Genomic DNA, 24186 nt, shown 5'->3' with positions numbered 1-24186 from the left:
CTCACTAGCGAGCTGGGTTGAGGTGGCCGATTAGACGATGTTAGAGTTTGGAGATTGCCCGGAGAGATTGCAGTGGGCTAGATTGGTGGATGTACAGTTATAGATTGACTTGCCTGGCAGGCCAACCAGAGTAAGTCTAGCCTATGGGTCGCACAACCCTATCATGAGGGGTTATATCATGATATACAGATCCCAGGGTATAGCAGAAGTTCCTATGTACAATTATATCACATAACAGTAACTTATATTATTATATTAGCAGTACCTTTAGATAGCAAACTCAGATACACAGTCATGTTTTAAAGATTACATGATAGATAGATATATTCTGTACAGTTTATCAGTTTTCTCAGATTACAGTATTATTTCAGTATTTTAACTATTTAACTTAACCGCCACACATTAGTAATAACATATTTCCACTTACTGAGCATTGTCTCATCCCAGTGACTTATCATTTTTCAGGAGATCCAACTAGGCGAGCAGATCAGGCTCGCGGGTAGAGATTGACTTGAGCTGCCCTTATAGGAAGGGTAGGTTTGAGATAACAATGTTTTGGGATAGTTTTCAGATTATAGTGACGTTACTGGGTATTTTGTATTGTAGATATATTTCAGAGTTCTATAGTTTTCTGGTATATTGTATTGTATATAGCAGTTCCTAGTTTTGTGTACCCCTGCTTAGTTATGTATGACAAATAGAGTTTCCTCGATGCTCTTTGGGCCTAAGATGTTATTATCAGTGTTCAGACAGATGACATTTAGTATATTCAAAAAAAAAATAATGTTGAATAAATAGCCTTCATCACAAAAATTGTTGGAGATGTGGCTCATATTTGAGTTGAACACATGCATTGGGGAAAGCTTAGTGATTCAAAGAATAAGGAGGCTAGTTGCAGGATCAAACGATTAATGGATTGGTCGGCGATATCAGAGACGATTTGCTCTCGGTATCAAACCTTTGACACTTTTGTTCCGCGCAAGTCATGAAATTTGAATCGGGAGAGCAATAGATTGGGGGGTTGAAGGATTTTTCTCTGAGGATTGCTACAGGAGTGATTTAGATACGTTCTAAGACTTCTGTACGCGTAAGAGTTTATTTATATACTATATTTTGTAACTCTTAATGTAAGCTTGACATTGTTATAATGAAAAACAAATCCTTGCTCCCGTGGACATGTGTACATTGCCAAACCACGTAAAGCTTGTGCCTTTGATTATTACTTTCGTTTATTCTCTTTGTGAGTGATTGCTTGTAACCGTATTGTTCATCATCAAGTGTTTGCATTACTTGCCCCGGATTGATTTGAGTTTGCAAAATTTTCTGCGGCACATTCGCATCAACACCATATAAGGGAGTATTCCACAACCTAAAAGGGCAATGAAATTGTCGTAATCATGGTTTTTCAATTTGATAGGATTTTTAAAGATATTCTCTTGATGTTCAACGTCCTTTATTGGAAATTGAATCCTACATCAGTCGTTTACGCTTATTTACATTTAACAAGTTTCTATAATTTTAAAGATATATATTTCATACCATATGATTTTTTTAAATATTTTTTGAAAATTGTCTAGACATTATTTTAATATTTATGATGTATTTTGCACATATAAAGGCACAATGTAACAAGCTTTATATATATAGGCAATGGAATGATAGTGAATGGTTTTCAAATTCGACTGAGTTTTCAAAATATTATATTGAAGTTCAACATTCTTTATTGAAACTTGAATTTTATATCACTCGTTTATGCTTATTAATATTTTATAAATGTGTCTATAATTTTAAAATATATATTTCATATCATATGATTTTTTTTATACTTTTTGAACACTCATTAGATATTCTTTTAATATTTATGATGCATTTTACACGTATAAAGGCACATTGTAACATGTTATATATATTATTAATATTTTATAAACGTGTCTATAATTTTAAAATATATATTCCATATCATATGATTTTTTTTATACTTTTTGAACACTCATTAGATATTTTTTTAATATTTATGATGCATTTTACACGTATAAAGGAACATTGTAACATTATATATATATATATAATTCACAAAAGATATTACTATTAGTATGTATGTGCCATATCATATCCTACACTTGTAGAATTTACCGTATTTCCATGTTCTGGTCACGTTCCATTAGTGTATCTTGCTTGCCTTCACGTTTCATAGTCACTTTGATTTTCAATTATTTGCTTGGGGACAATGAAATGATTTTAGTATGAGATATATTATATTAAGGGTTTGTTTGGATGAAGGATTTTGGTTGGGAAAAAAATTATTTTTTATTATATTTTTTACTCTTTATCAAATACTCTTAAAACTGAAAAATTGTTTTGATTTAAAATTAAGAAAATTTAAATATTAATTATGTGTAAAATAAAAAGAAATTTCATTGATTTGATATTTTTTTTAAAAGAAAATTTTATTTTTCTTGATAATCAAACAAGAAAAAATAAATTTCTTTGTGTTTTCCTTTCCCTTGTCCAATATTTTCTAAGCTCCAAACAGACACCAAAAAGTTTTGATATTATTGTTCACCACACTAACAAACATCCAAGTCTGATGATACCAATTATTATTCTTAACAATCAGCCCTCAGAAACCAATTGTCGTCGCTGAATGTGCATAGTGGAAGACCTCACACGAACTCTCACGAACAATCAATGGAACAAGCAAGCAAACACTCGATGATGAACTATACGAACCTAGCAATCACTCAACAATGAGAATCAATGAAAGTAATAATCAAAATACAAAAATTTATGTAATTTGACAATTTGCCTACGTCCATGAGAGAAATGACTATTTTCATTACGAACAATGAAGCTAACGAGTCTTTGAACCTTACACCAAGTTTAATCCCATCTAGGGTTACATAATAATCATTATATAACAATCTAATGCGTATAAAAGACCTATAGTTATTCTAAAACACTTCTGTAACAATCCTCTGGAGGAAATCCCTCTGATTAGCCCAATCTAGTGATCTCGAATTCAAAAATCCATGACGTCAGCAAGTGAAATCATCAATAGTTTGAAGTTGAGGAGATCACCTCGCAGCACTGCTTGAAACCGTCGACGGTTACACCCCAAAACCTCAACGGTTTGCCCTCAAGGCTACACCCTGCATCTCTCTCTTGGTCCCTCACGTCACGGTACTTTCAACTAGTACATGCGTTCCACTTAAAATATGAGCCACATCCCCAACAATCTCCACTTTGGCGAATATTCACCACTTAGGAGAAATTTAAAGCATAATCCCCCATTGCTTCACCCGAGCCAGTAGATTTGGATCAGCTTCCCCTCTAACAGCTGGAGACAAAAACCAAGTCCAAGCCATGTTTGAACTTGGCTGCAGTAATAGGAACTCCACTTAGCTAAACACCTAGCTCCTTGAATGATCCTTTGAACCACAATGCTACCTTGGCAACCTTCGTCTCTGCCAAGAACTTCGATCTAGTTGTAACGTTACTAACGCACTCTGAGACTGTACCCTGAACTTCCAATAATTAGGTCTTCCCACAATGTACCCTATTGCAAGCCTCTTATTATCCAAGTCCCCTGTGTAGCCTTTATCTACGAACCTCACAACTGAAGGAACCCTCTGTTGCCCGCCGAAGTACCCAACTGCACTAACATAAGAAACCTTTGACACATCCCGAACATCACTGTTTGTCCTCCAGTACTAAGCAGTAGACTGTTTACTTAGATTTGCCAACGGTGTACCAGTGACCAGTTTAATACTAACCATTCTAAACCTCACCAACATCCGATCCCCAGAACCACCCCGAGATAACCACAATCTCTATGTAGTTTTGTCTATACATCTGCCTTAAGATAACACCAATCTTCTCGCAACTATGACTATAAAGTCACCCCGAGTGCAACGAACTGCTTAATTTCCACATTTTTTTTAAATATAATAATAAAATCAATATCATGTATTCCAACTCAGCAGATCATTATCTACCTGGACCCGTGGGTACTAAGGATACATCAGAATACAAAACGGAAGCCTAAGTAGTAGAAAACATATAATCACAATATTATAAATACAAAAACACTCATCTCATTACCAAAAATACCAGAGTCACTATACCCACAGTGTTTCCATATATACATCCCAAAAATAAGATCTATGGACATTTCCCACAAAATCTAACTGTCCCTACCAAAGCTTACCCTTCAAAAAGGGCAGATAAACAGCACTAGATTAGCCCAGCTTTTCCTGCTCTCCTATCTGGGGTTCCTGAAAAGTTTATAAAATTTAGGGGTGAGACACCTCTCAGTAAGGGAAATAAACTAATACCAGTGTGTGGTAATATAAGTATTTCGTGTTATATATACACCATTCAAAACATATTCAGTAATTGTTTGTCAAATATGAGAAAACATATATATATCATCAAAACATGACAGAATATACTGCATTTTCATAAACATATCTCATCTCATATAATAATAATAACACAAAAATATTCTTGGTAGGTTAGTTGGCTGTTGTCATGTATTACCCCAACATGACTGGGTTGTGTGGCTCGAAGGCGGGACCTGACAATGGTTGGCTGACTACTGTCAAGTCAAAAGTACAGTCTGTAAGTCTGATGGGTCTGTCTGACCTAGTCCGTACACCTGGGGCGATCACACACACTTCTTAAAAACCACATCAACCATCCAATCTCATACCACTCCGTACAGCAGCGTTAACACAAATATTATGATCACGAAGACCATGGACACATAACAACGGTACCGTGCAAGTGCTAGCTTAAACCAAGCCAACCAGGTTCTGATATCATATAAAATATACTAAAACTGTGATACATAGATATCTCATATCATTAATTATCAAATCAATCATATCATTTTGCATATATACATATATCATGAAAATCATCGACTCGTACGCCGGTATTACATATTTTATCATAGCTCGGCCCGTACGCCTGCAAATCATAGCACAACCCGTACGCTGGCAAATCACATCCATAGCTCGGCCCGTACGCCGGTAAACCATATCATAGCATAGCCCTTACGATGGAAAATCACATCCATAGTACGGTCTGTACGCCAACAAATCATATACATAGCACGACCCGTACGCTGAAAAATTATATAAAAATCTCGACCCGTACGCCAATTTTCCATTATAAAAATCCGTATCATAATCATATTTCCAGAAAACAGTATTTTGTAACATTTTATACTTATGCCATACGAACAGGTTTTACGCATATTCAACATACCATCATTTTAACAGTATTTTTCCCAAATATAAATCATATATAAATATATTTATTTTTCCTGAAACCAGATGCTATAATAGGATACATATTTTTCATCAAACACTAGTTTAGTTTATACCTTTACTTGATTCCTGAAAAGCCCCTAAAAAAAATCCGCCCTGCACCCGCAGGGTTCCCAACTCAACACCCTGAAAACAACATTTTCTAGAATTAAAGTTCAGTATTTTTACGCGTATAATACTTTTTTCAACTGTCAAAAATCCAAATATTGAGTAGAAAGCCTTACCCTGGATTTGGGATGGTTTCCACTTTAGCCCCACCAATGATCCGCTCTGGCAGACTTGTAGAGAACTTTCCTAGAAGCGTCGTGGTGGCTTCAGATTGTCGAACTAGCGGAAATCCGACCCAAAATCGAAGAGAGAAGGAGGAGGGACCAAAAATCTAAAGAGATAAGGGATCTGCGTAGAAAAATTCGTCCAAAAATGAACTTTAGGCCTATTTAAACTATGGCCTTCATCGACGAGCCACATCATTCGTCAACGAATCCTTTAATAATTTTGTTGACTAAATTCAGTCCTTGTTGACGAAATTCAGTCGGATCAAAATCTCTCTCAGTATTTTTTCGTCTACAAATCCCTTGTATTCGTTGACGAATTCTCTTAAACCCTCGTCAACGAATCCCCTGTATTCTTCAACGAATTCTCTTAAACCCTCGTCAACGAATCCCCTGTATTCACCGACGAAGTCGACTTCCTCTTTATTATTTAAATTCCATTTTTATTTGGGTCATTACATCGAGATAATCTCAATCTCCCTTTAATTTTATTCTTTCGAATCTCCAACCCAAAAACACTCTTAGCAACACTCAAAACCTTTATAACAACTTCCTTTTTTAATAGAGTCCCCAACTGATTTACTTTAGTCGGAACCTTCCTAGAAATCGAAATGTCACTCACATAAAATAATAGAATTATTGCCCACTTGCATTTTACCTCCCTCTCCCCCTCTAGGAGCACCACTAACCCCCTCGTCTAATTCTTATACATTACCTTCATCTCCTCCACTATTGCACCTATCCACCTACCCTTCTTCTGGTCGTGCATTGCCTCTTGAAAGGTAGTAGGATCCTTCCTGGTAGTAATGGTTGCATAAGACATAAGATCATACCTGGGCGGTGGCCTAATAGAGCCTTTGAGCCCATTATGATCCTACTAGCCTCCAAAGCTTAAATTTCGCCTACATCACAAACTCCTTTTTGTGATGCAGTCCATACCCAATATCACGTCAAACCCCTGCAGGTCTAGTACCACAAGATCAGTTGGAAGTACTTTCTCCTGAATGTCCACTGGAAAATTCTTAAATACCTTTCTACACCTCACTATAGATCTAGTCGGTGTGGCAACATACAACTCTACATCTAATAGTTGTGCCTCAATCCCAAATAATTTAGCATAACCCGATGATACAAATGAATGAGTGGTACTTGTGTAAAAAAAAACAACAACTTTATATGATAAAGCGGTAAAAATACCTGTCAAGACGTCTGCGGCAGTCTCTACGTCTCCCAACGTCAAAGCATAAACCCTTATTGGGGCTACATTCCTCTGTTGGCCGTCACCCCTGGGTGCCTGATTATGTCTCTGGAACTGTCTAGGGTCTGGTGCTCTGTTCAGTGACCACTAACACTTCTATGCTATGTGTCCAGGTATTCCACAACTGTAGCAAACATTACTCCCCAATCGACATGCTCATGTATGCCTCCTATCACAAATAAAGCAAATAGGATATGCCTGCTCACCCCGATACCCATGATCTCCTCCCTCTTGTCTCTGAACTCTGCCAAATTTATTTTCCCTCCAACGACCTCGACTAGAAATCGTCTGAAATCTCAAAGATGCAGGTCTCTTTCTATGACTTGAGGTCCCCACATCCCTCTAGCCCGGTGCTATTGCATCTTTTTGCTCGCTCTCCTTCGCCATAATGGGCCTGTCAATCAGCTCAGAGAAGTCCTGCAGCTTTAAAACCATCACTTGTTTATAAATATCCTGTCTCAAACCCCTCTCAAACATCCTAGCCTTTTTCACCTCATCTAGAACAATATAAGGGCGAAATGTGATAGTTCAATAAACTTCACTACGTAGTGTTGGACTCTAAGATTTCCCTGGGTTAATCCCAGAAATTCTGCTGCCTTCGCCTCCTTGACGGTGGTGAGAAAATAATGATTAAAGAAGATTTATTTAAATCGGCACTATGTCATAGCTACTGGTACCTATCACTATTCCTTCAGTAATCTCGTAGCCATCCACCACCTTTCGGCCTCACCCGTAAGTTTATAGGCAGCATAAAGAACCCTCTACTCGTCGGTGTAATGGAGGACCATCAATATTTTCTTAATCTCTTGCATCCAATTCTTAGTCACTGCAGGATCATCTCCTCTTGAAAAGGCCGGAGGATTCATCTTCGTGAACTTTTCAATAGTACAACCTCGCTCTATTGATGGTCCTCTCTGCTCTCTGGAGCTACGTGCAATCTTAACCATAACCTACTAAGCCACACTATGTAATACTGTGTCTGAATCCCACCACTCGCACCAGAGGGGCTTGCCCCATCATCCCCATTAGCATGAGCGCTACTCCCTCTAGGGTCCATCTTGAAAAAGAAAATAAACATAATCTGAGGACCCTGTCTGTATAACATAACCAACATATTCATCTACTTGAAATCTCATAACACCAATTAATCTATCGTTCTTACTCTCAATTCAAGGTTCAATCCAACAATTGAGAAACACAACCCGACTATAGTTTACTATGACTTTCCTGAAATCGTCACTCCAGAAAAGACACAGAAACCACAATGGTAATTCTGCTTCTTGATCACTAAACAAAATCCTAAACACTTACCTTCATTCCCCCAACATTGACTCACAAAATTCCTGATCCATTTCTAAATTCTGGTATTGCTTCTGCTGCACTCTATAGTTTATAGAACCAACCAACCTAGGCTCTGATACCAAATTGTAATGACCTAAAATTTCTATCCATTTTTTTTTTCTTTTCTATATTAATATATGATTTCTGATACATAGTTGAGATAATCATGGCCCGAAGTGGGACTATGGAATCCTGTGCATTTCATATAACACCTAAGCAGCAGAGGAACATACATATCCATTATATTCCAAAATACAATACTAGAGTACTATATACCTAGTTGTACACATACGCATATATGCCTAACTTTTCCCAAAAATTTCAAAATACTGTGAGCTCCACAGACTAGCACAAAACTTACCCCAAAATCTACGCCGAATCTACACCAACTCTATCTCTGAGCCGGCCCTGCTCGCCTCTTTGGATTACCTAAAATGTTTAATAATTTTGGGGTGAGACCCCTCTCAGTTATGAGAAACATGTTATCACTAGTGTGTGACATATGAGTTAGTTGGCAACATATCATTTAATCAATATTGTATACAATTACATTAAGAAAAACATCTGTATAATAACATATGCTTATGTCATATAGAATATGAAAATTTCTGAGTTATCTATTCAAAAGTACTTTTATCTATAATACGTAATCTTTGCTTTCTGTGTGTACTATACATAACCATATATCTGTAAACCTCCCCCTGGATGGCTATATGTCATGAGATACCCCCCTCATGACTGGGTTGTGTAGCTCGTAGGCAGGGCTAAGCATTGGTTGGCCCTCTAGTACTAGCCTAATTGTATGCATATGTAGATGCCTATAGCATGAAAGACCCGCTCCACCTGGTCCGGACGCTAGGGAGCTCACAACTCTATCTGAGGTCACAATTGGCTATACCATACTTTATTTGAGACGTATGGTTGCACTGTCTATACTATATCGCAACGGTATCGTACTCTGTAAACTACTTGTTAGAATTAGTGTATTCCCAAGAGGGGGGGTGAATTGGAATTTTCAAATTTATCACCTAGGTTAAATAAAATACTCATATAAAACAACCTAGGGTTGGTCTATATAATTCCAAATGTGCGCATCATTCACATAATAACATACGCGTGCGGTAAATGTAAAGTGCAGAAATGTAAATAAACACACGATATGTTATTGAGGTTCAGCCAACTGTGCCTACATCCCCGCCTCAAGCTCGCAAGCTAGAGGATTCCACTAATAGCTCACTTAAGGGTGGAGCGGCACCGTTTACAACCAGGTCAAATTAACATAGGGTTGACCTCAACCTTAACCAGGTCAATTAGTGGGGCTGACCTCAACCTACATGCCTTAATAGGACGACGCACCTATGCTTTCCTAACCGAGTCAGACAATCCGGGACTATTCCAGGGCTAGTCTCCCTCTTCAGGCCCGTGCCTGGAAATACAACAGTATTTGAAATACAATCAAATGGTATAATGAATATGCTTTCAAGTAAAGTAGATGTGTACCCAAATATGAGCAATTACAAACACCACAATATGATTTAATATGTAAGCTCAGTGTGGTTTATGATGTCTACTCTCAAATAAATTTACTATCGTGGAATGCGTACGTGAGAGTGTCAATCAAGCAATCTTTGTATCATAAGATATTCAGGCAAGTTGTTCATACAAAGATAGTAGCCAAACAAAATATATATGTATTACAATGAGCGGATTTTCTCAATCGTATTATGCTCTAGTAATGTATATGTTTGGTTTGCAAAAGATATCTAATCTTTGTATTCAGCAAATAATATGTAGGTCAATGAATATTTCAACAAAGATCAATATCACATAAACAAATATCTTTTCAAAGTTATATCAAGATAAATCCCACAAGATATTTGGAAATGTTTTCAAGAGATTTTGCAATCCAAAAACAAATACAAACTACACAAGATATTGCAATGAATGTGCAATACTTGGAAGTTTAACATAAGCCTTCTTAGGAGAGACTTATTAACAAAGTCCCCTAAGAATACTTGGGTTGGCTCTCAATTAAAATCGTTACAAACAACTACCACACTTGCGAGAGCAACCCTAGAAAACAACAACACTTAAATCACACTTACAAAATATATTTGAGTGGAAGATCTGGTAAGAATAAGTGTTGGAGACTCAATAAATGAGTATTATAAATTTTGGGATTTTCAGAGAATTTTTCTTAATTAGATGTCCTAATCTCTTGCTAATTTTCTCAAATGATCTCATATATATAGGCATAGGAGAAAATATGACCGTTGGGGACCTATTGGGTATTATTAGGAAAGTTTAATGATGTTTAAAGCATTTTAACCCTGTTTAAAAAAAATATTAACTGTGGTAAAAAATCAGGGCAACCCGAGAGGTCCAATCGACCAGAAATGTTTCGTTGACCAAGTCTCAAATGGTTCGGTCGACCAGGGGAGTTTTGAACTAAATGGTCGGTCGACCGTATCGTTAATTCTGAAGCCTTTTTCATGGTTCGATCAACCAGCATTGAAATAAACTAACTTGTTGGTCGATCGGATGAGGCGATTTTTCATATGTCCGAGGTTCGGTCGACCGGGCCAATTTGAACTAGCTGGTTCGGTCGACCATACCGATGGGATTTCTCCCGAGGACCCTCGGTCGACCAGGTAGTTAGAGTATAAAATCTCTCGATCGACCAGGAGGTCAAAATGTTGAGCCGGTCAGGGTTCGGTCGACCGGCAAGAAATGAACTGTGAAGTTCAGTCGATCGGGCTCTGGTCAAAATGTTGACCCAGGGCCGATTCGGTCGACCAGGCCAAAGTGAACTGTGTTGGCCGGTCGATCGAAAGTGCACCAAGTGTGCATTTCGGTCCCTTCTTGCAACATATAAATCCTATTCAAGTGCCTATCAAACATAGGTGTAGGTGTATGTGTCCTAGGGTCATTTGGGGTCCAAAATTAAGACACTGAAAAAGTTCGGGGTCAGTCGACTTTCGGTTGACCGAAGGTAAAATCCTAAGGTCTTTCTAAGGTCACATTTAGTTTACGGTTTGTTTGAGCTTACGTAATAAATCAAGTAGGTGATGTGTGTGTGAGCTTATTACAAACTAGACCCCTAATTACTATTACAGACCCTTTACATCAAAGAAATACAACAATTAAATTATAACTAGGGTCTTCAAGGTCTTCATTTTCCTCCAAGGGTCTCCGAGTGCCATCATATGATACCGCCAAGATAAACCTGCACATCAACTCAGCAGACATTAAATACATGAGTATTTGTCATAATCAAAACAGGGATATGACCTATAAGGTCAACACTACTGTATTTCATCGAGGTCTGATGCTGTATAATAATATTTCTATCTAAGTCTAACTGTTTTTACCATGATTCTGTATTTCTGTATAACCATGATTTTATATAATCTATATAGCCATGACCCTATAATGACTATATATCTATATATTCTATAACTATAATTATGTATTAAGTATGTCATGGTTCTATGCTCTGTAAAAACTGTATTTCTGTATATCATGGTTCTATATTCTGTATATCATGGTTCTATATTCAGTATATCATGGTTCTATAAAATTTTGTATAATCATGCTTCTGTATATTTTTGTATAATCATGGTAATAAAAACACTGTATAATCAACTCTATAAAACACTGTACAATCTTGTTCTGAAATATACTACGTAATCGTATTTCTGTAAAATACTATATAATCATAATTCTGTAAAATACTGTATACCATATAAACTGTATTTCTACATAATTCTGTAGAGTCATAGCTCTGTAAATAAAACTGTATAAGTTATGTTTCATAACTCTGTAGGCTATATAATCATGCTTCTGTAAAATTGTATAACATATTCTATAATATTCTAGTATTTCTTATGCCATACAAATTAATAAAATTCTATAAATATGTTCTATAAAACTGTATAATTTCCATGCTCTGATCAAATATTATATTATACTGATAAAATGTCTAATAAGGCTGGCATAACATATATTCCCCTTACCTGACTATCTATTTCTAGATACTATCTAACAATCTTATGCATACGACGTTCATAATTTTCAATACCTTGAAATAACACTCATATAATTCTCAGTCAAACAATTGAATTTACTATAATAATTATCACATTCATATTTTCCCCAACTCCACATATCCAACATTTCTAAACTATAATTTACCTCAACTCCTAGAAATATACCTACTAGGGTCCTCAACCCATATCTGTAGGGTTCCAAAAACACCCTAATCCTGAAAACATAATACCATAGTTTTACTCCATAAAATACCAGTATATTCCCATACAACACAGAATCTAAACTCAGATAAGCCTCGTAATACTGAAAATACCCAAATAATCAACTTACCCTAGTTTTGGGATGGTACCCAAGTTGGCCTAACCAACAATCTACTCTAGGAGACTTGAAGAGAATCTTCCCAGGAGTAGTGTGGTGACTTCCGATCATCGAACTGGGGAAGAATGAAGCCTGAATCGTAGAGAGAAGGAGGAGGAGATGAATTCTAGAGAGAGAGAGAGAGGAATTTCTGCATGAAAAATTTTGCTGAATTTGAGTTAAGCATATTTATAAAATGCGGATTCGTTGACGAGACATGTCACCTCGTCAACGATTCCATGAAGGGAGTTTGTTGACGAACTTGTAACCCTTGTCGACGAACTTTAGGCTTTGATAAACCTTTCTTGGTAAGTTCTCGTCGACGAGACACGTGTCCACGTCGAAGAGACCTTGTGAGTCCCTTTTTTGAAATTTTCCTTTTTCTCTCTTTTATTTTATTATTTAGTTACTATAATTCTTTAGGTTACTATAAGGCGGCAATCTAGCCTAGGAAGGATTGTTTATAAAGGTTGAGGTCAGCCCTATGCTAATTGACCTGGTTGTATTTAGGTGCCGCTCCACCCGTTAAGTGAGCCTATAGTGTAATCCTTGTACTAGTGAGCCAAGCCGGGAACGTAGGCAGTTTGCTGAACCTCGATAATATTTTTGGTGTTGTCTATATTTATTGCTTTATTGTGCATGCCTAGTTAAACCACTTGTGTAGTTTAAATTTCTGTTGAACTGATATACTAATTTATTTTATACGTACTAGATTGACCTTAGGTTTATATAATATTGGTTTTAGTGGATTGGCCTAGGGGATAAATTTTAAAATACCAATTCAACCACCCTCTTAGGATTACAGTAAAGCTAACAATCTTCTTTCTTTGCATGGTCAGCTAAAACAATCATTACACTCTTATATTATCTTCATATTTCCAATGGTAATGTAGCTCGAACAGGAGTCCATAGAAAAAGTCTATCTCTAGAGATGACTTAATCTTCATGTCATGAGTAAGCTACAAGACCTAGATTTATATCTCCCCACTTGATGTCACCTCTACGCTAGCAAATACAAAAACAAAGACTAGTTGGCGAAGGAAATCCAAAAAAAGAAGGAAGGTTAAGTTTTATAGACTCGGAGTTTGACGTCAAAAACTCCAAAAGTGAATGAACAGGCTCAATAGTACCTTACAAGGTGTTACAGTCGCCACGGTTGTTCTCTCAGTGCTTTTAAAGAACCCTAAGTGCTATAAATCACGTGTAAGTGTGTTTTTAGCCCCATGAAGTACCATGTAAATACAAGAGTTTACATAGCAGTATTAACCCAAACAAACCACTAGTCAGACTACCTTGAGTAATACCAAGATATCCGTCATGCTACGTGAATTTTACACAACTAATTCACTACATTATTAGTGAACATAATGAAATCACGTAACGGAGAAGCCTATGCATGTAACCCTAGGTTATATAGGTGTATGTAGAGGGTATAAAATATATGTTAGCATGACCTGAATAGATAGAGTTCACTGGATTTTTTCAAAAAAATTTAAAATGTTTCATTTTTGTGCATGAAATGTATCATGTAGTATGTCACCCCTACCCCCAACTTAGAACTTTAGTATCCTCACTGAAGTGTAGAAAGAAAGATAGAACCCAGGCATGGGAAAGGACAGTGCATGGTGCTAGAAATAACAAACAGTGTACCTACAAATTATAGTATCTGAAAATAGCATGCATGCAAAAATACACTATAGCACAAAAGACATGTAGTAGCCAAAAACACCATGTATATTCATTCATATTCAAGGATATACACTACATAGAAAGAGTTACAAGTACTGATATGGCCACAGAGACATGGTGAACAAGGATAAGAAAGAAAAGAAAAGAAAAACCAAATTGTGTCACAGAGGCACAATACAAGACCAAATAGTGAATGACACAACTATGTTGATTTTAGTCGGAGTCATAATCATAATCTGAGTCAGAAGAAAACATCAATGGTTTGTCCAACGCTGCGTAACAGGTTGGTGCCGTTTCCCACAGGTATTGAAGCTGGTAGGGAGAAAGTGGAGGTCGAGGCTGACGTGGCTGGAGAACTTGGAGTGGCATCGGCTAGTCAGGCACGGTACCTAGTTGTAGAGATTGGTACGATTGAAATGGATAAGGCAATGGTTGTACACTCAGCATAGTCTCATGGTGCCTTGTGATGGGGTCATTAATGACTTCAGAAGGAGGAACATACGACATGGTGGGTCAGAATCTTTGGAATGGAAGTGGATAGGGAAACTGGACCTTATAAAGTCTGGTGGAGAGGTGTGGGGTCTGTTCCACAGATGAAAGTGTTGCAAAGTGTGGCGGATGCATCTACAAATCTTCATTGGGTTCCTATGGCATCCTCAGGGTTTGTGCTTAACTTCTTGGTCACGGGGCCAAACCCCGTCGTGGTATTTGTTGTAGCTGTCTATGTGATGCCCTCACCACCTATGTAGCTTCACTCTGAACTCCTGAAATCGGTCGACCCATCAATGAGGAACCCTATCGTGGCAGAACTCAAAGCTATTGCCACTTGGTAGCGGGTTAAGATGACACGTGGGATAATTCCAAAGATCAATCAGAAGGAGACAACATATTCGGGGAAGTGTAATGAAGCAATTGGCTTGCTCTGGTGGCAAAGGAGAAAAGAAGGCAACTATGCTCGAGCAGGTGGTAATGAGAAAGTAGGAGGTGAAGAGTTGGTATTCTCAACTAGGGAGCACATGGCTTAGTTCTGGTTGCAGACATGGTTGACCCTCTTAGTATTTCGAAATTTCAGCACAATTCAGGGGCTAGACCTAGTCGCCCACATGTGTGATGGTCGCCCCTTTAGTCGCACCCTAACTTATCCTAAGGTCTACTTTAAAGACTCAGAATTGTACTTAGTTTACCCTAAACAACCTACGGGCTCAAAAAGAAAATAAAAATTTTCGGGTTGTCTCCCAGAAATGCTAAGTTTATCATCTTCATCCAGACACGCTTAAGTTCATTTCGAACTCATCCTAGTTCAAAGGTGACATTGGACTCCCCCTCTTCCTCGTCACACCTAGTGTTGCATACCCCCAACCTATTCTTAGGATGGAAGACCAAATCATGACTCGCAGAAGTGTGATCATCGACGTCTCCTAGTTCAGTCATGGAGGGATGTTCAAGCTAAAGTGCATTATCCAAAGGGTTCCTCCATAGAAGTGAGGGAGCCTCTTCCCTGACAATTGTATCAATCAGGTCGTCGTCCACAGTTTAGACTACTTTAAGTGCTTGTTGGGGAGCAATAAATATGTTCATCCTAAGTTGCTTATGGCCCCATGAAATGTCCATAATCCCCGTCCTACATTGAATGCAAGCATTAGTTGTGAGGAATGACCATCCTAGAAGGACAGAGATCGGATTTGTGAAAGACTCCATATCTAAAATGATGAAATAGACAGGGTAATGGAATTCTCCCACCTTTACCACCACATATTATACCACACCTCGGGGTTGCTTAAGAAATTGATAAAAAAGACTCACTATTATGGGGGTGGGCTTCATCTTCCCAAGGTTAAGTTGTTGATAGGCCAAGTATGAAAGGAAGTTCATGCTCACCCATAAATCTAAAAGAGCCCAATCAATGGTGTAATCGTCAATTACACTCGAAATAGTGGGAGAACTGAGGTCTTTCAGTTTAGGAATAAGGTGCCTTAGTATCATGGAGCTCATGTGCTGGGCTTGCTTAACTAAACCATCCATATGCACCCTTGACTCTTGCTCTAGCGTTGATAAGTCCTTAAGGAACTTTGTGAAGATAGGTGATTGCTTAATTCCATCTAGGTGAGGCTTGTCAATTCTCACTTGTTTAAACATGTCCCAAATGGACTCAGCTAAGGCCTATTTCCTAACTATAGAAGGTGCAAGAGGGGTAGCAAGATGTATCACTAAGGGGTTGTGAAAAACCCTATAGGGGGTGAAGTGAGGTTTGACCTTTCTAGTTGCAGGTATGGGACTCAAGGGTTTGGGTATCCAACTAGAGGAAGATAGGGTGCACAAATTAGCATTAGGCGCTACCATCTTTTCATCTTCATTGTCTCTCTTGCTCAGTTTCTCCTTGCCTTGTTTATCAATCAACCTGCAACTTCAGAGGGTGGTCACTGCCTGGGCTTGCTCAGGATATGAAGGGACCAGCATTCGGATCACATTCCACCCCATATTGTCTTTTAGAATTCAATATGGGCTGACTTGGCAACTTGCCCTCATCTCTTTGACTCAAGGTAGCAGCTAGTTGCCCCAAGGTGGCCTCTAGTGTCGCCATGGATTGGGAGTGAGAGTGAAGGAGTTGCCGATCCACTTGGAGATCAACCTCAATGTTCTTAAGGGTTCTCAACACCATCTCTTAAAATGTGTCATATTTAGGCAGAGGTGGAGACGACTTCTAAACGGTTGCAGATCTGAGGGCTGAATCAAGATGATTTTGGATATTTTGGTATGGACGTGGAGGCAAAGCATTAGGGGCTTGCGCAGGTCTTTGAGATTGAAAACCCAGAGCCTGTGGTCTCTAGGAGAGGTTGGGATGTTATTGCCACCCAGGGTTGTTGGTATTCCAATAAGGGTTGTTGAACAGCTTATCATACCAATTATAGGTGGCCTTCACTTCCTCTTGCACAAGCTCAGGTTAGGACTGCACGTGGGGGCAATTATAACATGTATGGGAAGGGTTAGAGCAAATTGCACAAACCTCTACACACACCATTGTCTGCGGTCCTAAGGACAAGCACTGGTCTAATTTTTTGGATATGGCCTACAGGGTAGGGGCTAGGTCCTAGCTTGTGGCCAACTCATAAAATCCCTTAGGTTTAGAGGTTGATGGATTGGGTAGTCTACAAGTGACAACCATGTGCTGCTGAGAATTTTTAGCCAAGTTTTCAAAGAGAACCCATACCTCATTCTTATGCTTTGTGAGGAAAGTACCTTCGAACGATGCATCAACCATGGATCTATTTCTCTCAGCTAACCCTTCGTAAAAAGTTTGAACTAATTGCCACTTGAGAACCTGATGATGTGGGTATTTATAGAACAAGTCCCTAAAATGCTTCTAGGTCTCAAAGAAAAGTTCCCCATCCGTTTATGTGAAACTTGTGATTGCCCTTCGTAGCTGGTTAGTCTTCCCAATTAGGAAGTAATTTTTCAAAAATTCATATTACATAGTGGCCCAGTTGGTCACCGAATTTGGCTCTCAAGACAAAAGCCAATATTTGACCTTATCCTTCAGAGAGAATGGAAAGAGCCTAAGATGAAGGACATCATCACTAAAATTAGGTATGCGGATGGTAGAGCAAATCTCCAAGAACTCATCTAGATGCTGATAAGGATTTTCAGTGGGGTTTCCATGAAAGTTGGGCAACATCAAGATGATTGAAGTCTTAATCTTAAATTGCGTCACTTGAACATCCAGAAACCAGATGCAGGATGGCCATGTGTATGCATTATGCACAAAGTAGTCCCTAAGTGGCCGAAGTGGTTGCTCTCCCACCACAGGTAGGTGGGAAGCTTGGGGTTCAGGGAATTGATCAGCTAGAACCGGTGGGTTTTGTTTGGCCATAACTGTTGGCTCAGACCACTCAGCGATCTCTGGATTGGAGGCAAGTTTCCTAATAGGCCGATGAGATCTTTCAATCTCGGGATCTATAGGAACTATCTCAGAATCCTAAGAGCGCAAACCAAACATACACAATTAAAGCTCCCAGAATCAAGACTTCAGAGATAACAAAAAAAAATGAAAATAAATAAAGAAAGATTAAAATAAAAGGAGAGCAAATCAAAAACACAAGGCAACAATACTCTAAAGTGGAAGTTGGTTTATAACCATACCCAAGTCCCTTGCAACAACGCCAAAATTTGGTAGGCTCACCAAGGCTTGGGTTCTTAACTACCAAAAATAAAATTTATATTACCTAACAATCCCCAGTTCAATAGAAAGTGGGGAAATCGGGTGTCGATCCTCAAGGACTTGAAGCGCAATTATTAAGCTACTTTCAAATTATTTTACCACAATCTTGTATAAAATAGAAGTAAAAAGGTGGTATTTTTCAATGAGTGAAATCTAACAATCTACTAGAAAGCATGTAAAAGAAAGCAAGTAAATCTAAGTTAACCCTACTCCTACAAAGTAGTGTTTAGACATGAGTATAGTTTAGGATCTTGTTCTGCGTACTCTAAGTTCAATGAGTTTACCATACTAAACTAATTGGGACCCGGCTAAACAATCCAAGGAGTAGGCATAAAGTAACAAGGGTGCACCAGCCATCCGGAGCACGGTCGGGAACCGGAGTATACTCTATCACAAACGATCATGAGAACCTCTATGGGAGACTATAACCTAATACGTGTACTTGACTGAAGCAATAGAGGTGCAAATCTTGCCACTAAACATCATCACAATCTAAACCATAAATGAAAGAAATAAAGGAAAGTTGTAAATGAAAGCAAGTAAAACAAAAGCATGTAAAAAGACCATCCCTTTGCATTTATCACGTTTGTCACTAACGCCAAGAAGTACAAAAGAAGATCGTTTAATATACACGGAGAGCACATGAACACCATCGGTTGTCAAAGGCTGTCAGACACTTCATACATGCACCAAAACAGGAATTGAAAACCTACTCTAACTAATCTACAATGGCTCTCAATGACATCTTAAGTTTGCCACTAACCTCTCGAATGCTCTCTCTCTCTCTCTGTCTCTCTCTCTACCTGTTGTCAAAATCAACGATTTGACATTGCCACATGGATCAGGAGGAGAATCTCTATGTTTATAGCGGATTGAAAATTCATTTCGAAGATTTTCAGGTTTTGACCAAAAATCGAGGTAAGGGTCCGATTTCGTTTTTGTTTCAGTAAATCTGTAGAGAATAGTATTATAAGGAAATATTGTTCTTCGTTGTTTAGGTTTTGGGAACTCTATTCGTAGTTTTGGAGCCGTAGAGTTTGGGTTTTGGTGTTCGAGGAAAGGTAAGGAGATTCTGTTTATATTATTTATTTTTGAAATCGAAGGTGATAAACATGTAGTTTACGATTGTATGTATGTTTTAACTACTTATTTGGGAAAATCTATCAGGTGAAAATGCGAGATTTTCAGGTTACAATTTTAGGGAAAAATTTGGGATTTCGGGTATCATCTCTATTTTTATTGGAAAATTGTATGTTGTATAAAACTGTAGTAATGAGATGACCATACCTATATTTGTATTAAATTGTATTGTTGAACTGAAAATGATATGATTGTTTTATACTCAAATAAGTGTGGAATGAACTGTTGTATGTAAAATGTTCCAGGTTTTGTAAAATAGTCGTGATAACTAATTACCGTAAGCTAATGGGTATAGGAACATAAGTTCCAAAATTTTTTTAGGTTTTGTGAAATTTGCCATGTCTCGGCTAATTACCGTGGGCAAACACCATGTCTTGGTTAAATACCGTGAGCGAGAGTGTCTGGCTCTATATCTAAGGGTGTGAAATATCGCCTGTTTGTTCCGGTTGGTCACTGATGGGTGAGAGTGTACACCATATTAGCAACGATATCGCCGTGGGGCTTTGATTATCGCAGGATGTCAGGTGCTTGTGTAATAACAAAAAAAAAAAAATGTAGAATTATAATAATGGTCATTTAGTTAGTATCAAAATGAAAATGTTTCTCTGTTAGGACCCTTGACTCCATGTTTGATGCCTAAGAAAGACCTTATCTAAACGAGTGCTCAGAGACCATTATGGCTCAGTCGCTCCATGGAGGTCGGCCTGGTCAAAATGGAATTTCATAAGAAAAAATAGGGTAGACACTATTTGTATACATAAATGAGTACATAAAATAATGTTTTGACTGATATAATTTGTAGAAATATATGATAAAATAATAATAATATAGGTACCCTATGCGGGACCCTCAAGACCATGTGGGCCCCGCATGAGTCTCGAAGCCGCGTGGGGGTCCACATGAGTCTCGAAACTGTGTAAGCTTAATAAAACTGTGTGAGGACTATTGGAGTTACGTACGACCCACTTAAGTCTCAAAGTTGTGTGAGGCCCACAAGACCAGGTGGGGGCCACATGAGTTTTTGAAATTTGAATTTAATCCTTTAAAAAAACACTAAAACATGGCTTAAAAATAAATAAATAACAATAATAATAATAATAATAATAATAATGATTTTAAAATAATAATTAAAAAATTAATTAAGTAATTAAAAATTTATTAAATGGGAGTGGTGGTAAACACTCCCACATGGCCTCCATCCCCATCCCATACTCAACCCATACCTAGCCCATCCCTTGCCCATTCTTTAATTTTAAAAAAATTATAATTTCACCCCTCTCCTCACACTTTTACAAATTTCATTTTTTCCCCAAAATTTTCCTATAAATAGGAAGTTCTCAACCTTCATTTTTCACAAAAATTTTCAAAGGAAGAGAATGATTAGTGAGTGAAAGAATTAGTGGTGGATAAAGAATTTTTAAGTAAGTTCTCACTCACCCACTCTTTCTGATTTCATTTCTGAGAGATAGTCATTGTGTTCGTAGCGCAAGGTAAAAGAAGAGGTAAGTAAATTTGATTATGTTAGTTTTTTTTATTTAAAATTTATACTTGAGTTTATTTTGTAAGTAAATTTCAATTATGTTAGTTAGTTTCATAAAATTTCCATGAGTTTATTTTTTTACGCATATTTAATTATACCAGTTCTATCTTTAATATACTTGCATTTATTTTTGAATTAAAAAATCTTCTAATCCCCTCAGGTAAATTTTCAGCATTTCTTTCTATTCAAATATATATATATATATATATATATATTTTTAACACAAAAATTATGTGGCATGAGTTTATTTTCACGTTACATTTTTTTCATGAAAATATGAGTAAAGATGAGATTTTCACGAGATTATTTTAAATTGCATAAATTATAATAAGATGATTTTAAAACCCCTTATAGTAAAGGAAGTTCAAAGTTACAGATGTTCGGTACGGCAGCTTAAAGTTTAAACGGATCAAAGTGCACCCACACTGTTTACAGAGTGGTTATTTATGTTCGTGGATTTCTCCTAAGTGCACACCTGGTTCCAGACCAGGACTTAATAAGGAAAATCTCACTTAATGTTTACGTACGTTGATTTAGTTTGGTAGGCCAGTTAGTTAAGTTCAATCTTCAGACCGCACAACCCAGTCATGGGGGTAAATATGACTTACGGCAAATAGGCCTAAGGGTGGTTTTTACAATATATGTTTATACATATTTAATTACGTGTACAAAGTTATTGATGATTTGAAGGAAAAATGTAAGTTTACATGAAAAGGATCATTCTTGTGCTTAAATAACGATCTAAAGAAAACGTATAAGGAAAAGTATATGTATGTTTATCATTAAATATTTTTACAGTTTTAAAGTTAAAAGTTTAATTTAACAGTTATAGTATATGATTATAAAATTTTACTGTTGTAATTGATGACAAAAGTTTTATGTTGAAATTTTTAAATTTATATTTATTCTAGAAGTAGTTTTGAAGTTATAGTATTAAATATTGTTTTACGAAATTTTTAAAAAACTCATTTGGACCACACACTAATAATAATCTTATTTACTTACTGAGCGTCGTCTCACTCCAATCATATTTTTATTTTAGATAACTCTGCAGGGCATGTCGAAAATCAGGCTTAGCAAGCATACAGGTGGGGATAGAAAAATAAAGATTTTTTTGAAATATTAGTATGATGCTAGATATTTATGCTTGTTTAATTTTTCTTATTTTGAAATAAATGATTGTAATATGGATAATTAGCGCTCCAGTTTAAAATTAATTGAGTTCATTTACTTCCGCTGTAAATCAATAGTAAAAAGTAAATATCCCATACCCTTTGGGGTTGGGGTATTACATGAGTGTGATGACACTGATCGTTTGTTTGGTATCGTATGTACTGGAACTGGATTGTGAAAATAATGAAACTGTATCGTGTTATGTTTTATGTTGAAATAACACTTGTATGCCACACACTGATATAACATATTTTCTTCCTTACCTAAAGGTGTCTTACCCCGATTATACAATTTTTTTTAGGACCTTCAAGTAGCCGTCACTAGCGTCCTAGCATTCGGGAGCGTGGGTGCCAGTTAGCTACGTATAGTACTTGAGTAAGTACTGATTTTGTAATTGGGTTGTCATGGTTGGGTTTTGTAGACACTCGGGGTATGTACCATATTTTGGAGCATAGATTCTAGTCATGTATAAACTCTAGTATGGTAAGTTGTATGTATTAGAAAGAATATTTTCGCTACGTATGTGATGTGTATGGATATGTATATGAATGTGTATAGGGTGTACATGTACCCCACGGGGCCAGACCCTCATTCAGTGTAGTATCATGTATGTTTAAGTTGATACAGAGATATGTTAGGTCACTAAATTCATACCTGGGGCCCGTCTGCGGGTTCGGGGTGTGACAACTTGGTATTAGAGCTAACCAAGTTGTTAGGTCTTGTAGACTTGATTAGACGTAGTTATGTGAACATACCAGAGTATAGGATGTAGGAAATGGGTAGAGTAGGTTGAGGGTTGTCTTGTAACTAAACAGGGACTCATTGGCGGTGTTCTATGTTTTTCCTGAAATGACAATTTTAGTAAAATCACGACAAACCATTGATGGTCTTGTGTCGGTGTGGTAGGATAGACTTGGACTCGTGAGAGTTATAGTTGACATGAGTAGTTTTCAATGATTGTGTTCATTGTGTATGATATAGGAATTCTAACTAATTCCGACCTTATTTTCAGAATGGAGCCCAAAGATAACAACTTGGATAGTAGTTTCGAGGGGACTACGAGTGATGGGCCTCCTTCTATGCCTCGGGGTTTGATGAGGTAGGTTATGCTTGAGATCGGGCAAAATGTCAGGAGACATGAACGTTCTCCTACTACTACGGGTTGTACCATAGAGAGGTTCACCCGCATACACCCTCCAACGTTTACGGGAGGACCTAATCCGATAGTAGAGAAGAATTAGGTGCAAAAGACTGAGAAGATATTGGAAGTTCTGCACTGTACTGACCAGAAGAAGATTCTCTAATCTACTTTTCAGCTGGCTAGGGAAGTTGAAATGTAACGACCTGCTAATAATTTTTTTTTATAATAATAAATACTATGAAATTCCACTGCTCTGTTCTCTTCTAATTAATATAAAATCATCAACCTAAGCAGCGAGAAGCTGAAATCATATAACCATAACCATATATATACAATACCAGAGTGCCAGAATATTCCCAAAAATATACATATACAACTATTCCCAAAATACCATCAACTAAAACTAGGGCTATATAGAAATAACCTCCCAAAATACTCACTCTACTAACTAGATAGCACCGTAGCCCCTCTATCTATGAGCTTGATCTACTCGCCTAATTGGATCACCTGAAAAATATTAAACCACTAGGATGAGACAATGCTCAGTAAGATGAAATATGTTATTGCTAGTGTGTGGCAAATGAGCTACATTTTTGTAAACATCTGATTTAAAATTTTCATGGATAACTAAATCTGAGAATGCTGGTAAAAATATAATATAACTTCTACCTATGTT

General features: G+C 37.3%; 1 non-coding gene across 1 annotated transcript; it reads left to right on the top strand.

Moving 5' to 3' along the window:
- The first annotated feature begins 17617 nt into the window (after positions 1–17617).
- LOC131165125 (small nucleolar RNA R71) lies at positions 17618–17723 on the top strand. The gene has a single exon (XR_009139446.1). It is a non-coding gene; the product is annotated as a small nucleolar RNA R71 (small nucleolar RNA).
- The last annotated feature ends 6463 nt before the right edge of the window (positions 17724–24186 follow it).

Source organism: Malania oleifera, chromosome 9, assembly GCF_029873635.1.
Source record: "Malania oleifera isolate guangnan ecotype guangnan chromosome 9, ASM2987363v1, whole genome shotgun sequence".
Taxonomy (NCBI): Eukaryota; Viridiplantae; Streptophyta; class Magnoliopsida; order Santalales; family Ximeniaceae; genus Malania; species Malania oleifera.
This window is presented reverse-complemented; position numbering and strand designations above follow the sequence as displayed.